The following is an 18,903-nucleotide window of genomic DNA, read 5'->3' as shown; positions in this document are numbered from 1 at the left end:
ATTCGTTCTTTTGTAAAACTGGTTTTCTTAGGCAAGCAGTAAAACCAAAGCAAGCAGAATTATGTACTGTTATGTGCACAAAATACATGAAGCAAAGTTTAAACTCTTGACATATGATCATTAGTTCAAAGAATATTCGATAATCATGTAATCAGAGTACTTCATATGACAATTGTATTTGATTGGACATTTAAACAAGTATAAAAGCTAAGAACAGGATTGAAGTTTTAAGTGGAACAATTTGGTTATCCAAGTTCCCATGTTTTAACTTTGGCAGAACAGTTAAGAAATAAGTTTTGTGACAGATGAGAAAGTCCTATATACATTGGGTCACTAGGACAGAATATGTATCAGTCAAGTACAGGGGCCAATTCAATTACTGGCATCCCTCAAGCTTTCAACGAAGAGATTACAGCTATGAATCCCAAATGGGTTTTCTTAGAGCTACTTACTGGAGCTTTAAAAAAAAAGTGGACATGGGTATCAATCTCAATGACCACAGAATCCTCATGAAGGGTAGCAACTTGAGGTACAATTAGTTATGAAAGACAATAATGGAATAGCGTCATACAAATCCTATAATGGATCTTGAGTCTGTCATGGTGCCTACAAAAGTCAACAAAAGTAGATACTTGACAGAGACCATCATTCTCTAATGTCTGTAGCAGGCACTAGGGAAACTATGAATTAGTAAAACATCATCATTTAATATCCGTTTTCCATGCTGTCTTGGCTTGAATGGCTTGATAGAAACTAGCAAGTTCTACAGTCTATTTTGGCCTGGTTTCTACAGCTGGGATGTCCTTCCTAATCCCAACCACCTCACAGTGTACTGGGTGCTTTGTACATGGCACCAGCACCAATACATTTTGTGTGGCACCAGCACTTTTTATGTGACATGAGCATTTTTACGTGGTAGCAGCACTATACTTTTTATGAAACACCAGCACCAATACTTTTACGTGGCACCAGCACCAGTGTTTTTTATGTGAAACTAGCACCAGTGTTTCTTATGTGGAACCAGCATCAATGCTTTTTACATTATTCTCATGTAAACTATATAATCACTGTACCAAGCTTAACACTGAGCCCTGACCTTCTTGGTACTATTTGACCCTGTACCTGGTATCCTGAGCCATTTGTGCCCAGTTCTATATTGTCATCAGGTTATAGAGCATGCAAACACTTTATATGTATTAACCAATGTTCATAATACCAATATTCCACCTTGCTGTGAAACCCTGCTCAAAGCACAGGTCGCAGTTGCACTCAGATCAGTCTTCACAGCTTTCACAGAATAGTTTTGTAATCCACATTGGGGTTTTCCCTTTTGAATTTATTGTACTTTTATGAGCAAATAACACACAGATAATTAGTGAAGCCATCTTCAGGTATCTCTGGACGGTGCAGTCCAACATTTTGGAGTCAAGCAGGCCCTTCATCTGCCTCATATTTTGCATCTAATTCACTGAATTCATCCAATGTCAAGCACTTGATTGGCAGTGTATAGCTTCTGTCTCTTATGTTTTGATCCTGATGACCCAGGCTCATTTTCACACACTCGGGTTTGCTTCATTGTGAAATTTCTCCCAATTTCTGCAAGAATGTGCCATGCAAACAATCAAACTAGGTACAGACAAGTCTTATTTTCAGATGTAACAAGACATTCTGATTGGTTGATCAAAACAGGGTCAAAGCATGCAAAATCAAACACATTCTGTATTCAGTGACCCTGCACCATTTTACCAATGTTATGGCATGTGCACATCTAGCATTTCCACTGCTACACTGGTGTTACTGGCTCTAAGGGTTAAAAAGTCCATTGGTAAACATGACCTAAGCATTATTGTCAACAATGGTCTGTATTGGATGTATTACATTTTTAAAATTGTCAGATGGATGAAGGTGTCTTAACATTATTCAGTAAGGCATTTGTCAGCTGCTTATCACCTTTCTATTTAAAGCTTATATATGATTATTGTATATCCATATTTACATTTTGTGTCTCCAGTTTGCAACCCATGACTGAATGATCTACTGGAGACTGCCCTGAGATGTGCAACCAGACAAATACTTCTCATCAGTCATTTATATCATGAAGGTCTTGCTTCTCTGGGTATTGATACACTAAAGCTTTAACATCTCCTAGCTGACTTGGTAGAATCCCAGAAGACTACCCACCATTTTACCAACAAAAAGTTTTTTCTTCTTTTAATTCAATATCTCTACCACAAGTGAACAAGCTTATAAAATCAAATAATAAAAAAAAAAAAGAAAAAACAGTGCAGCACTCATGACTTTCAGTAACATTTTTACATGCTCAGAATTGTCAAGGCATGAAATAAACAACCTATGCTGGTTTTTAGCAGCCATAAAACTGCATCTTTCAAAAATTCCATGCTTCCAAAATTTCCAACACTAACCTAATGTGCCTTTGCACACTTTCCACTTTATGGCTTTTTATTGTTCATTTTTCTGTGTTTATTCTGATATTGTGCATGTATGTATAGCAATCCTTGCTATCTTTACTTAACTTATTGCTGGTTTCTGTCCCCTATTTTACCATTTTCTGATGTGTTGTAGTGCACCTACACACAGTGTAGAAGCTCATGATTGTTAGAATCAAGAAATACATCAAGCAAAAACAAAGAGCAACAGGGTAATCAAAAAGTGTAGTACCTAAAAATTTTACAATGTTTCAGGTTAAATATGAGGTCTGATCAATAAGCACAGAGTGAAGTCACCTAGCACACAGATTGACCTTGAACTCTGCTGTCCATGCGCACTAATTTTTAACATTCTAGCTCACTTCCGCTGTTTACAGCAGTGCTTGGAAGGAAGTTATTTAGCATGTGATCATCGCATGGACCACGACAGAGAAAGTTGTCAAGACGATACTGCTCAGAGGCCTACACTAAGTTGCAGAAAGTGTATAGAGAGGAGTGTATGAGCCACACACAAGTGTAAGAGTGGTTCAGATGTTTCCAAGATTGCTGAAAAAATATTGATATCGAATGTTCTAGGAGACCTGCAACAGGCAAAACTGAGAAAAACATCGCAGATGTGCATGCAGCTGTGAGGGAAAATTGTTGAATCACCATCTATGAGTTATCAGAGGATGTGCAGATTAGTTACAGTTCAGTTCAGTCCAGTCCATTATCACTGACAATTTGGGTATGAGACGCATGTGTGCCAAGTTTGTGCCAAAACTATTTTCAGCTGACCAAAAAGACACTTTGGTTTCAGTTGCACAAGATCTCCTTGATTGTGTCGAGAACGATGAAAACTTTTTGAAAACTTTGCATCAGCATCTGAGCAGGTATCACCAAACTTTTGGCAAAATTTGATGCAGATTCTCTGCTAAACTTTCTCTGTCATGGTCAATGCAATGATCACACACTACACACATTCCTTCCAAGCACTGCTGTAAACAGTGGAAGTTAGCTAGAATGTTAAAACTTAGTGTGAATGCACAGCAGAGTTCAAGGTCCATCTGTGCCAAGCGGCTTCACTCTCCGTGCTTTAGCTTCATTACTATAGCAACAGTCCGGATACTTATTTATCAGACCATGTGTACACACCGTGTCTACCAATTCAGTATTGTTACTATTTTAAAGAAGACAAACAAGGAGAGATTACTTGTGAGATAATAATTTGAGTCAATAAACTGGCTAATTTGATGACACTACACTTAAGAGACACAGGGGATTAAGATGTCAAGTTAATGCAGAACAAGTTTTATCTTCCATGTATTAACTTCCTTAATAATTCAAGTTCATCAATTTAGGCTAATTGACAGAAGGTTTACAAAGTTCAAACTCTTGTTAATGAGCAAGAATAAAAACATTTCAATTATATATAAACATTTCAGGATAGACTAGCTGGGGAGTTTAAAGTACAATAGTCATAACCCATAGCTCTTATGATATATTGTTGAAAGCATACATTAATTTCAAGACGTGCAATTAATACATTTCAACGCCACTTCTTGATACTGTTTTCTGAATTATTCATAAAGTAGTCTACTGTGGGACGTATACTTCATCAAGCCATTTCACCTCTTCCAGTCCACTGCCATTCATGTCTAAACTGGAACTGTACTTCCCTTCAATGCCTTCATGCATTACCTCAAAGTCCTCCTACCGCCACCACCACCACCACCACCACCACTTCATCCACCTTCTCAATCTCTCTTGCAGAGACCATTCAGTAGTTCTTTTTGTCCATCTTATTTAACTCTGTTCTGCCTAAATGACCTACCAACTCTCACTTTGCTTTTGCTTTAAGTAAATCTCTAACTTCTGTTGTGGTCTATGTAGCTAAATAGTTGAATGATCTCCCTTGCAACAAGGATTATAGAATAATCTCCCTTTACTAAGTTTCTCGAAGCATCTGTGTCATAAGATGTGATTCTTAATTATTCAAGAAGCATAGCGTTTCTCTTAGAAGTTTCTAGAATGTCTAGCATTCCATTAATAAAAAACAACTTGCTAACCCTGCTCTTCATTTAGTCGATTAGACTTAGAGCCATTCACGCTATTGCTATGTCTGTCTATTTCTCTATGCTACATGACTGAAAGCCACCACTTAGCTGTTATTTCTATATTTCCTCTCTCTGAACTTTCTTGCATAGATTACTTCATTCAACTAAATTCTACATTTTGATTATGTATCATCATCAACTAGTAAATAAAATATATTTTTATGTAGATCTTGAATTTATTCTTCATCTCTATATGAACTCTTGTAATAATATACACGCAATCACATCAACACCTGGTACTGAATATATACTTCCACTACATAAATTGGTGACCCCGACGTGATACGAACACGCATCCTTCTGATGTATATTAAGTGTCAGGTGTTGATGCGACAGCGTGTATATTATTACAAGAGTACATATAGAAATGAAGAATAAATTCAAGAACTATATATTTACTACATAAAAATATTTTTTATTCACATAATCAGAATGTAGAATCTAGTTGAATGAAGTAATCTATGCAAGAAAGTTCAGAGATAGGAAATATAGAAACAACAGCTAAGTTATGGCTTTCAGTCATGTGGCACAGAGAAATAGACGGACATAGCAATGATGTGAATGGTTCTGAATGGTTTTAAGTCCAATCAACTAAGAAGCAAAGAGCAGGGTTAGCAAGTTGTTTTTATTAATGGAAAGCTAGACATTCTAGAAACTCCCAAGAGAAACACTAAGCTTCTTGAATAATTAAGAATCACATCTCATGACACAGATGCTTCCAGAAATTTAGTAAAGGGAGGTTACTCTATAATCTTTCTTGCAAGGAAGATTGTTCAACTATTTAGCTACAGAGACACTACACTCCTATCCTCCTCCTTTTCTCTACACATCTAACTTCCAGCATAACATTCAACATCAGATGATACAACAATATATTTGCGATTAAAGAAAAATTACCCTTATCATTAAAAAGGAATTAGGAACCAAGGTGTTAACCAACAGTAGTATATGGAAAAGAAAGATGGAAATGAGCTGGAGGATATAAAGGAGAATTAGAACAATGCAATATGTTATGGAAAGAAGAATATGGAGTTTAGACAACTACACAGTAACAAAGAGAATAACTTTTGAATGACATATATTTTTTGTTAAATAAGTTAGCAAGAAGTGGAGGGATAGTGTTCATGACCTTTTGGCTCTCTCAGACTGATCAGATTGCAATACAAGCCTGAACATTAGTAGGACTATATTCAGTAAAAACATAGGTGCGAATAAACAAAGGAGCAGTCAAAGCTGAATGTTTGTAACACAGGCACAGGAGTGCCTTATAGCTAGGTAGGAAATGCTTATGTTGCCCTGCAACAGAAAAGCAAGGTTATGAAAACTGAACAAAGAGTAATGATTCTGAAACTAATCTTTCCAATGTCTCAGCTATTTTTACTAAGAGTTAGAATGTACTCCTAATACTATAAAATTTTTTATACACAGATACATACATTAGCATACTGTTTTTTCTTTTTCTTTTTAAATAATGTATCATATGAAACAATGTTCAAATTTATTATTTAAGCAGACACTTTTTAAGTGGCTATAATACACATTTCATTTATCGAACAGAATCAAAGCACATCGTTTGTCTCCCACCATCAACCAACAATCTTCCAAGTGAGCTTTACCATTTTAGTAATTATCATTTAATGATTCATAAAATGTAATACTAATGTTACAGTGTGGTCACAATGTTTGCTTTGCAAGCATGTAGTCCTTTGCTTCAGTCTAAACATGCAGTGTCTTGGGCAAGTGTGCTTTACTTTAGCATTGAATAAAAAAAAAATGCTCTGTGAGTGTAATTTGTAAGACAGACATTGTGCAAAACCCATTGGATATATATATATATATAAATGAGAGGGATGACCATTATGTAGACAACCCTTATGCTAGAAGTAGATCCACTATGGTCTTACCACTAAGAAATGTTCTCAAGAAAAATTTAGCAAACACCAGAACATAAGCAAACAAGACAAATGAAAAGTAGCAAAATATAGATTATTCATGTACATGTTTCACTATTAACATATTACATAATTTTTACTTAAGCAATCTGTACATAGATCCTCAGTGTGATCGTCTATACAAATATAATTTGCAGAACTATATACGAAGACATCTGCACGAGGGCAGACTTGCATCTAGCTCTACGTATTACACTTGCGGTTATTTTTCAAAAGTCTTCATTTTGGCGCGCTAAATTACCGGAAAATAATACTGCAGAAAATAATTTACTGCAGGGGCTTTTGCCGGTTAGAGAACGTATTAATTAAAATTTATATATATATATATATATATGATGATGGCCGTCCACTCATGACCGAGGAAGACCATTGCCGACCTTCAGGAACATTGTGCTCTCTAGGACTAATTGATATTTTGCATTTATATATATATATATATTGCTAATTTTTTTACAGTGGAAGTTTAAGTATGTAAAGCTATAAATGATAGCATGTATGAGGTAGTATCAAAAAGTTCCGACTAGTTCTGTAGCATGTCAACTGATAGCAGCACTTGGTTGTGTGGCAGTGACCTTCATAAGGCAGTGTGCCAAGTGACATTGATGAGTTTACTTCACAAGTTGTAAAATTTGTGTTTTTGTGATCACATGTAAGCTGTAGTCTGCGATTTTGCCATGGACAAGAACAAAGAATTAACATGAAATTTTATGTTAAACTTGACAAGGCTGCTACAGAGACATTGGCCATGCTTTGGCAAACTTACAGCGATGAATGCAATGGGTCGTAAACAAGGTTTCAAGTGGCACATGTGCTTCAAAAGCAGAAGAATGTCCCTGAAAGACGATGAGTGATCAGGAAGGCATACCACCTCATACATAAGATCCAAGATACACCTCACTGATGCTCTGAGATGCTTTATCAGAAATACTTCTGGAGTCTCAGGGATTTTGAGGTCTTTCAACATCAGACCCTGCTACTTAGCTGAGCCAGCCAAGACAAGTCAAGTCCTAGCTTGCATTCCAGTAGCAGGAAACTACTGGTCTATCCTCTTCATGTAAAGCCACCAAGTGGCCATCTATGCAGTTTCAGTAATGGAATTTAGAATCCTCCTCTTTGCTACACCAGTCACTCCAAGACCAGTCAGAGCTTTGCAGAATTTTTTGAGTGTGTTAACTGAGATTCAGCAGTGGATCAATAACTTTAAAATATAAACTTAAATTTTGTTAGAGTTGATAAAATATGTAACAGTAACAATATTTGACAATATGTGTTAAGATGGTTTCTAAACATTCATCAAATGTTCGGAAGTCAATTATTATGCCTACAGAAGGGAAAAAGTTGGCTGACAAGCTTAAGTATGGTTGATCAAACCTAATTAATAACATTCACTTACACCTAGCCTAACTAGTGAGTTTGATGTCTTTGTAGGGTGCAAGAGCTGGGACTAATCTATACATATAAAGCTGAAGTTGTCTGTGTGTGTGTGTGGCAGGTTTGGTAGCCTTCAACTAACACTATCTCCTCCAAGACCCTGTGGCACAAGTTGACCAAAATTGAGAGCATGATAGAAGAAGGCTTGCTCTTCATTCCATAGAAGAAAAAAATCAAATCGGACCATGTTAAGACTAAACGTTATTTACATCAAAAAGGTGCTTTTTTCTATGAAAATCCCTATTTTTAATGATTTTTTTTACTGCTGTGTCGCCATTTTTTGGTGTATTTCAACCAGAAAAATGTTCACTTAAAGAGAATAACAAGCTACATAATGCAAAATTTTTACTTTCCAAAAAAGATTGAAACTATATCAAAACTTTGTTAATGCAACAAAGTCTGCCGTTTTAAGCGCAACTAAAAAACAAACCCGAGCAAATCTAGGCTATACTGCTAGTGATAGGTTAGATCTGACATATCTAATCTACAATAACTAATGTACATATCTTTTACTTGTTTCAGTCTTTAGTCTGTGGCCATGCTGGGGCACTGCCTTGACAGATTTTAGTCAAACAAATCAACCCCAGTATTTATTTTTTGAAGCCTGGTACTTATTCTATCAGTCTATTTTGCCAAACCACTAAGTTACAGGGATGTAAACACACCAACACCAGTTGTTAATGCAGGGAACACAAACAAATACAAAGACACACACACACATACACAATGGGCTTCTTTCAGGTTCCATCTACCACAGGTGCCATGCAGTGGAACTGAACCTGGAACCTTGTGGTTGGGATGCAAACTTTCAGAACTTTATTTACAGATTGTTGTCCTCACTGAATAATTGAGATTCAAAAGAGTTGAAACCCCCACTTCATGGAAAAATCATATATGGTTCTATTTATATTTATTGCTTAAGAAACCACTGGAATGCCAAGGATTTAAACTTATGAACTATGGGAGTATAAGACTACATCACTAGAATGCTTTATTCCTAAGACGAAATATTATTATTAAATAAAGTGTAAGTTAGTGTAACAAGCTTTAAACTCAAAATTGGCAACAGTTCCAAAGAGTTAATTATACATTAATTATGACATTACACCAGATCAAAATCTATTCTTTTGTATTTGTATGTAAAGATTCAGAGTTGCCATTGTAGAGTGCCAAACTATTTGTCAGTTACATATCTGCATTTGAGACATATTTTGAGTTCAAATAATATTTTTGTTAGCTGAATACAATTTTATTCGTAGCTCCGTTTCCATGCAAGACTTGGCATGACATTCCTTGGTAAGTTGCTCTTATTATAGATATGTATTTGTCTGGTATGCCGTAGTGCTGCATAATTTTCCATAAGCCTTCCCTATCTACACTATCAAATGCTTTTTTGAAATCAATAAAGTTAATATAAAGTGGTGCATTCCACTCTGTGCTTTGCTCTACGATGATGCGAAAAGTGGCAATTTGATCTACACATGAACGGTTCTTCCTAAATCCGGTTTGTTCTTTACACAACAATTTGTCAACTGCTGTCCTCATCCACTCTAAAATTAGATGGCCCAAACACATAAGCAATATGGATCTATGGCAAAGAACAAATCAAGTTTCGATTAGGGAGCAAATATTTAAGAAAAAGTGGAAGTGAATTAGTAGCACAATTAGAAAAGACACACCAAATGTAGCGAAAAGTGCTTTACAAAGGAAACCGAATGGATATAGAAGGAGAGGTAGGCCTAAGAACTCATAGTGGAGATCAACACAAAAGGAACTAGAGAAAGGGGGACATTCATGGCAGAGTATAAGTACAGAAGCCAAAAATTATGTGACATGGAATTCAGCTATAAGTGGCCTATACTCGCGTTGGAGGCTTAAAGGCATAAAGAAAGAAAAGAAAGAAAAGAAAGAATACAATTTTACCACATCTGCCTAGGTACTCAAAATGTAAAGAGCCAGAAGAAATACAGAAAAGCATTTTGTCCAATAGTAACAATTGTGCTAATCCATTAACCTAGACTGGTGTTTTATTTTATTGATCTCAGAGACATAAAAATCAAAGTTAAACTCAGAGCATCAAGCAAATTTTTTCTGGTTCTTTGTTCTAACATTTCTACCAATTCACTGCCTTTAAATCTCACCTACCATCTTAGGACAAAAAAAAAAAGGGTGAAAACTGGAAGCAACATTTGTCAGATGTAAAAAAAAAAGGATGGAATGCATTTGATCACATGGCCATACAGTCAGAGCTGTCTTGGCAGCATTACAGGCTCCAAGAAAAATCAATACACTGGGTCCTATAGTATTTACTTATTGAAAGGGCCTCTCCCTCAGAGTGAAAGGCAGACTTTATGATGCCGGTGTGCGAACAGCTATGCTACATAGCAGTGAAACATGGGCTGTGACAGTCAAGGACATGTGTAGGCTTGAAAGAAATTAAGCTAGCATGCTTTGTTGAATGTGCATGTACAAAAAAGTATAAACATCTTGAGAAAAAAGTTGGGCATAAGAGGCATCAGATGTGGTGTGCAAGAGAGACGACTGCACTGGTATGGTCATGTGATGCATATGGACAAGGACAGATTTGTAAATAAGTGCCAATCTCTATGGAAGGAACCTGTGGCAGAGGTAGACCCAGGAAGACATGGGACGAGGTGGTGAAGCATGATCTTTGAAGTCTGGATCTTATGGAGGCAATGACTAGGGACCAAGGCCTTTGGCAATATGCTGTGCTTGAGAAGACCCATCAAGCCAAGTGAAATCATAGTCATGGCTGATGCTGGTTTTAAGTAGCTGACACCCATGCCAGTGGCCCGTAGAAAGCATCTTTAGAGCATTGAGCCTCATGGAGGCAATGTGGCTGATGCTGGTGGCATGTAAAAAGCACCTTTCAAGCATTGGTCCTCATGGATGCAATGACAAATTAGCAACACCTTTGGCATTATAAGAAGCCCCATCAAACCCAGCAAAATTATAGTTATGGCAGATGCTGGTGTCATGCAACAGGCACCATGCTGGTGACATGTAAATGCACCCATTATACTCTGGGAGTGGTTGGCATTAGGAAGGGCATCCAGCCATAAAAACTATGCTAAATCAAACTGGAGTCTAGTGTAGCCTTCCAACTTGCCATCCCTGCTTAAACCGTCCAACCCATGACAGCATGGACAGCGGACGTTAGATGATGATGATAGCAAGCAAGAAGGATACATAGATCAGAAATGGGTTCTTAGATCCATGAGACCTCTAAGCAACAGCTGTGCACCCATGCCTAAAGACAGCACAATATACAATCATAGTTGATTAGGGGGCTATGCAATAAAAACCATGAGACAAATTATAGCAATAATAATTTAAATCTTATAGATTATTAATCTCTCCCTCAGGTTTTTTGTATGCTTTAAGTTTAATCTAACCTCTAATCCTCTTTAGATACCATATTTTTAGATGCATTAATTTTCTGTGGTTTTATTTCTAACAGAGTTTTAGTTTTTGAAAACCCAGCAGTGAAAATGAAGCTTTATGAAAATCAAATCCAAACCTAAATATGACTGTTTTTATGTAAAAATAAAATATTTGAAAAGAAAGAGAGATTTAACAAACTGAATTGTAGACAAGAACATAAAACAAGAATGCTGAAGTTAGTTAATAACCCCAAAACTATAAAAGAATCTATGAAAGTTCAGTGCTTTGCTACAGAAATGATATATGCTTTCTTTAACAACTATATCCTAGACTGTAAACATAAATGAATGATACTAAAAACGTCATATACATATGAATTTAGTAGAATGAGGTAAATACAATACAGACATTTTTACTGATAGGACACATAGTCAAGGGAAATTTAGTATAGGATAATGCTTTGTAGAGAGGGAGGATCAATCAATTTATCTCCTACTTACATACAACATGATACTTATTTCATTAAGCCTAGAAACAAGAAACAAGGTCAAACTGGGTGGGTTAATCTATTTTCTTACATATAAAGGGGCATAACTAAATCTTGACTTCTAAGGCACAAGGCAGTTAACTTGGTAGGAAAGGACAGTCAGTTATATTGACTCCAGTACTTCACTTGTACTTTAATTTTCCAGCCACAAAAGAGTGGAAAACAAGGCCAACTCAGTGTAATTTCAACTCAGAACATAATAACATCTAACTAATTATTACAAAGCATTTCAGTACTCCCATTTTGTCACTCTCTCTCTCTATCCTTTTCTATATAATATCACAGTAAAAATCATTTGAAAATAATCAGGAAATCCACCAGGAACCAATATCTCATTAAATAAATAGACTTGCCTTGGGTTAGAACTGAAAACTTGCATTTGTCAACAAATATAGATACAACATAATAGAGGTGAAATTTTAGCATATGACCACACACACACACAATGTACACAGTTCGTATATATATATATATATATATATATATATATAAAGAGAACACAAATGACACTTAAAATTTATCATGTAAAATAAGTTATATAATAACTAAGAAATGTAATTATACTAAATATCAGTTAGTTTTAATACTTGACTCTATATATCTTTATATATAAAAGTGAAGTTGTGTGAGTGTCTGTCTCCTACGATTTAGATTCCTAACTACTCCCACATTTTGCGGTGCAGTTTAACCAAAACCGGGTATCTTATAGTCGTGATTCATATCGAGCCCTTCTGGGTATTAGCACGCATCTACGATGAGTCTACAGTTTTAAAAATAATTTACCATCATTTTTTTCCATTTTGATGCATTTTTTCGCTATTATATAAGGGAAGTAACTCTCTTATAATGTCTACGATGAGTCAACGATTTAAAAAAAAATTTACCATCATTTTTTCCCCATTTTTAATGCATTTTTTTGCTATTTTTTGGCTATAACTCAAAAAATGCTTATATAGTTATTTCCCTTACAAACCCGAGCAACGCCAGGCGATACTGCTAGTTATATCATATATTACATATACACATTTTTGTATTTATTTTGCAGGACACCTGATAAGAAATCATGTACTGAAACAGATATTGATATATTTCGGGATGGTCCTTTAATTAAATTATTTATTTTGTCAAATAAACACATGCACTATATACTGGTTCAGTTTTATTATTATTCTCATTTTAGTGTCCTTTGTCTTAAATCTTTTGTCACACATTCTGTGACCTTTTCAGTGACTGGCCATCCCACATGTCTCCTTCCTGTCCAGATTAGTCCAATAAGTATATAGTGCATATGTTTATCTAGCAAAATATATAAATAAAAGGACCATCCTGAAATATAACAATTATATAATATATATTTACATACATACACACACATGTATATATAAACATACTGACACATATTGTTATGAACAAAAAATTTATATTCAAATAACTTCTTATTCATATGACACAAATTAGAACACTGCTCTCTGGTTTTGCTATCAGACAGACTGTTGTGTTGTAGGTGGTTTTGGGAGGCTGCATGCAGCGTAACAATATAAAACACACACACATTATATATATATATATATATAATATATATAATATATATATATATATATATATATATTCCCCCTCTACCAATTTAGGGACGATACAACCTCGAGACAACGAATAAGTAAAGAAAATCTCTTTATTACAAAATACAGGCCACTTCTTAACGGGTCTACGACAAACAATTAATATACCTCAACTTTAGAATAAAAGAAATATATACACACACAAATATTACACTCCATAGAATCCATTACTAATCAGCCCCATCACAGCTATACTTTCACCCATTCATATTCTCCCTTCTCTATTTTTTTCTTCTTCTTCCTCTTCATCATCATCATTATTATCATCATCGTCGTCATCATCATCACCACCATCATCTTCTCCTTCTGCTTCTTCTTCATCATCATCATCATCAACATCGTCATCTTCTTCTACCCCTTAACCTTGTCATTAATGTCTTTCAGTATAACGCCTACGCAAATTCCATAAACAATTCCTGAATTGAACTACGACTGCTGTCAGCCACTGACCATTCAAAATACGACCATCAAGGCATTCCCAGATTTCCCCAACCCCTCTCCACATCAGCCTCCTTATTCTTCACCTACCCTACCAAGAACTCACAACGACCTCGAACACACAAGTGCAAACAAGGGAGTCAGAGAAAGGCAGAATGCTACTTATATCTGAACACTACTATAGAAATATTCTTTTAAAAAAACTTTTCTTCTAATTTTTCTAAATTTAATTATTTAATCGTTACAGTTGAAAAGGTCTCAAAATGACCGAAACCGGTACTGAAAGATTCACTATAAAATTATCTTAGCATTTTCTATTTTTGACTTGTTTTTTCATATATATATATATATATATATATATATATATATATATCGTTTGTAGAAAACAGGGAGTAAAAAGGATTGTTTGTAGAAAACATAAATCTGAAAGAAGCACACTCTAAGATGTAGAGCAGTATATATTTAAAATGGGGAAGGCTGGTTTATAGGATTACCTTAGATTTCCCATCCATAAAGGGTTTTGCTTTGGGATCTGATGATACGCCATAAAGCTAAATCATTTATGGACGGGAAACCTAAGGTAATCCCATAAACCAGCCTTCCCCATTTTTAATATATGTATATATATATAATATATATATATATATATATATATATATATATATATATATATAATACATATAATAATATGATTTATATAAATAAAATAGATATATAAGATAACTATGAAATATACCAAATATTGGTATGTTTTGATTCTAATTCCACAATGTTGAATGTGCTTGCTGCCAGTTTCTTAAACATAAAGGATGTAATAAAACTCAGTTCTTTCTATTATTGTCTTCCTGTCATCTTTACCCTCTGAAAGGACTCAGTCTGAAACCTTGGATACTCCATTCCCCAAAACAATTTCCCTGCACTCTTACTGTTGCCTTTTCCAAATAACACATTTATTTATTCTGTTGTATCTGGGGAGAGTCATTTTCTTTTTGTGCCTCATAATGTAATACACTCACCGGTAAAATTTTCACTTATTTCTTATTTTTATTTTCCTAAAATTTTCGTTGCATCTTGCAACCTTTTTAATAGTCAAGACTAATAGTCAAGTGAATGTGTTACATTATAAGGCACTAAAAGAGAATGACTCTCCCCAGACACAACAGAATATGCTTCAACACACGAACTCATATAAAGAATCTTGCAAACCAAATCCAAAAACGAAATACATTTATTTATGTTGTTTAACCTAAGATTAGCTATGATTGAGATGACCTATGACCACAGGCAGTCCATTAGTGACCAACCAGTCATTTTATTATTTTTTTTTTACCCCTGATGCGTGTTACTATTTGATACAATGTGTCCAACAATGATGATGATGATGATGATCATCATCATCATCGTTTAAGGTCTGCCTTCCATGCTGGCATGAGCTGGATGGTTTGTCAGGAGCTGGCCAGGTAGAAGACTACTCCAAGCTATTGTGATAAGTGCTAATTTTGTAAATATTTCTCATGCTACACAAAAAAAAAAAAAAAACTATAAACATCATTCAGTCGACTGAAGAAAATATAACAAATACTAATTTTTCAATGAAACAAGGCCATGAATTGTTAGGGGAGTAGATAGTATAAAGTTTAGGAAGGAGGAAGTGGATAGGTATACTTGTCTGCACATACACACACACTATTTTGATATGTCATTATTTCTGAAAATAGGAAGGTCAAACCTAGTGCGATATTAACTCAAAATAAGATGAAATATGAAGGGACTTAACCAAGTATTGATTTCTAAGCTAGGCAACGAGACCACAAACTGTTGTTAGGAAGGACAGTCAGTTGTGTCAACTTCGGTGTTTTACTGGTATTTAATTTTGCATCTCCAGTATTTCACTAGTACTTTAATTTTAAGACGGTAAGGTCTAAGTAGAGAGAGATTTAGCAACTACTAGCATGTTGAATGACTATGTAGAGGCTATCCTCTTTGCCTCAGCTGATATGTGCATTTATCAAAATTATCTCTACAGAAATTTCCTTCAATCAACAATACTGTGTAGAAGAGGATATTTGTAGTTCACTATTTTTCATATCCTGATGGAAATTCTCTATGGTTACACAAACTGCTACAAATAGCAACAAAATTTCCCATTTTTTTGTTTATTATATCAACAGAAATTTAATGATTTTAAAAGCTGATATAAAAAAAAGGAAGGAAGTATCATAAGATACCTGTATCTTTCTTAAGCTACTTTCACAAGTAGCATAAGCAATGGGAAATGTGTTCAGTTAAAAATTAAAAGAAAAGTTTGAAGGGTGCTTGTAGAGAATTTGTATTGTATGCCTCAAAGCTTGACAATAAATTAGAATGAAAACTAATGAGTAGAAATACTATTGAAAACACACACATGCACTCTCAAACACACTTAAACACTTGAGCAATCCTACACAAACTTAGACACACCAATTTTATATTTCTACTGCCTACAATTTCCTAGATGAATTCTTCCTGTCTAAATTTAGTTTTCAATTTAATGACCATCAGCATATATTTTGACCACATCTAACTATTACAATCATGATGCTAAATCATCATACATTCCACACAGTAAATCAAATTAGGTTTGTTATTTCTGTTCTTAATATGTCATTAACCCTCTAGCACCAAAACAATCAGTATGCAGAAAAATAAATCTTTTATTGCTCTTTTTCAGCTCATTTAAGGATAATGATTATGTCAGATGTAAGAAAATTAAAATTCTTTGCACTATCTATTAAATTATTCAAATATCAAAAATTCTGAAACATATCATCATCATCATCATCATCATCGTTTAATGTCCGTTTTCCATGCTAGCATGGGTTGGACAGCAAAAACGTAAAGACAAACGAAATACCTATTTCTTTACTACCCACAAGGGGCTAAACACAGAGAGGACAAACAAGGATTAAGGATTAAGTCAATTATATTGACCCCAGTGCGTAACTGTTACTTATTTAATCGACCCCAAAAGTCGACCTCGGCGGAATTTGAACTCAGAACATAATGGTAGACGAAATACTGCTAAGCATTTTGCCCGGCGTGCTAACATTTCTGCCAGCTCGCCGCCTTTTAAAGAAAAAGTTAACCAGTTCCCACACCGGGAATCGAACCTGGGCCACCTGGGTGAGAGCCAGGAATCCTAACCACTAGACAACAATTGCCATATATTGCATGTAACAATAATATTCAAAAGTCAAGAATCCTTATAACTTATCCAAACTTTCAATTTTGTTTTCTTCATATAAGAGTGTTGTAATTGAAGTGCCAAGAAATAAATATAATATGCACTAGGTGGTTAATAAGAAAACCTAAATTTAATTAGCTAACATTTGCTAAAAAGCTTATGAATAAATTTTCATTTACATAAATAGATTTTCTACTTTACAGACCTAGAAATACTTTTAGTCAGTATTTATCTCTCTTAACAGTTTCTGCATTCCTTTTTTTGTTATCTTCCATCATGACCTTATTTTATTGACCTTCAAATCTCAATTTCAAATAAATAAATAAATAAATTATATATATATATATATATGAGAGGCTCCATGAAAAGCCTCCTTAATTCCTCTGTGATAACATGCAGAACTATAATGAACAGCAAAGAGCTGAGGATTAACCATTGAGGAACCAACCCTACCTGCATACAAAATTCATCACTGAACTCATTGACTGAGCCTCTGTACATGGCGTGTATTATATATTTCTTTACTACCCACAAGGGGCTAAACATAGAGGGGACAAACAAGGACAAAGGGATTAAGTCAATTACATTGACCCCAGTATAAAACTGGTACTTTATTTATCGACCCCAAAAGGATGAAAGGCAAAGTCAACCTCGGCGGAATTTGAACTCAGAATGTAACAACAGACGAAATACTGCTAAGCATTTTATCCGGCGCGCTAACGTTTCTGCCAGCTCACCGCCTTCAACACAGCTTGTAATTAGCCTTCACAAGTAGTTCATAAGCACCCAGGTTCCTTAGTGATCACCAGATTATAGAGTGTGACATTCTGTCAAAGATCTTATCCAAGATGATGAATGCTAATGTTTTCGACTTAGCTAAAAACTTATTTCTCTTGCAGTTGTCTTACTAGGAAGGTGACGTTGGTGGCAATTCTTCCTGGCAAAAAAAAAAAAAAAATGTATATCATATAGGTTACTTCTGTTCCTAAACAATTATGTAATGATTCTTTCCATAAGCTTCATAACCTAATCCAACAATCTGACTCAATAATTGCCTCTCTCAAGTGCATCCCCTCTGTCTTTGTAGCAATTGACATTGACACTGCTATGCCAGTATAACAGCTTTCTGTATAACCCTATCAATTATTCGAGTGACTATCTACTATAATAATACTCTTGTTTTTCTCCGTCACAACATATGAATGAGAAAGGAAGGGGTGATAGATGAATAAGGAAGGAAGAGGTGATGGCAGACTGGTAGTGGGAGTGTTTCAACTCTGTGTGAGTATATGTGCTTGTATGTAAAAGGGAGGTGTGTGTGTGTGTGTGCAATGGAAGTGGGATGGTGAACATTCAACGCTGAAAAGAAAAATCAAACAGCGTTTCAACTCTGTGTGAGTATATGTAAGTGTGTGTACAAGGGAAGTATGTGAATGTTTGTATGTGTGAACCAGCATCCTTTAAGTAACAAACAATGATCAATGTCACATCTTGAAAGACAACCATTAGATAACGCTGACAAGTGTATAAATTTGATCTACCATCCATATTTATATATAATATGCAATTAGCTATCATTTTTTATGGTATAGGGCCAGCTAGTCATGTATATTACTTCATCTATATGCTGATAACTTATAGCCGAATCTATAGAGAATAAGTTACAGATGGAAACTCAACACCTAAACTACTAGTCTATCACATAACTTCAAAGTTAGGGTGTTGGGCTCATGATTATAAAATCA

General features: G+C 35.0%; 1 protein-coding gene across 3 annotated transcripts in view; it reads right to left on the bottom strand.

Annotated features, from left to right (window-relative positions):
• The window catches only part of LOC115212006 (choline transporter-like protein 2), a 206,067-nt gene that overhangs the window by 93,083 nt on the left and 94,081 nt on the right, over positions 1-18,903 (bottom strand). The gene's annotated exons all lie outside the window — the stretch shown is intronic.

This window comes from Octopus sinensis, linkage group LG1 (genome assembly GCF_006345805.1).
Source record: "Octopus sinensis linkage group LG1, ASM634580v1, whole genome shotgun sequence".
NCBI lineage: Eukaryota > Metazoa > Mollusca > Cephalopoda > Octopoda > Octopodidae > Octopus > Octopus sinensis.
Note: the sequence above shows the minus strand (reverse complement) of the source record. Positions and strands in the feature narration are given on the sequence as shown.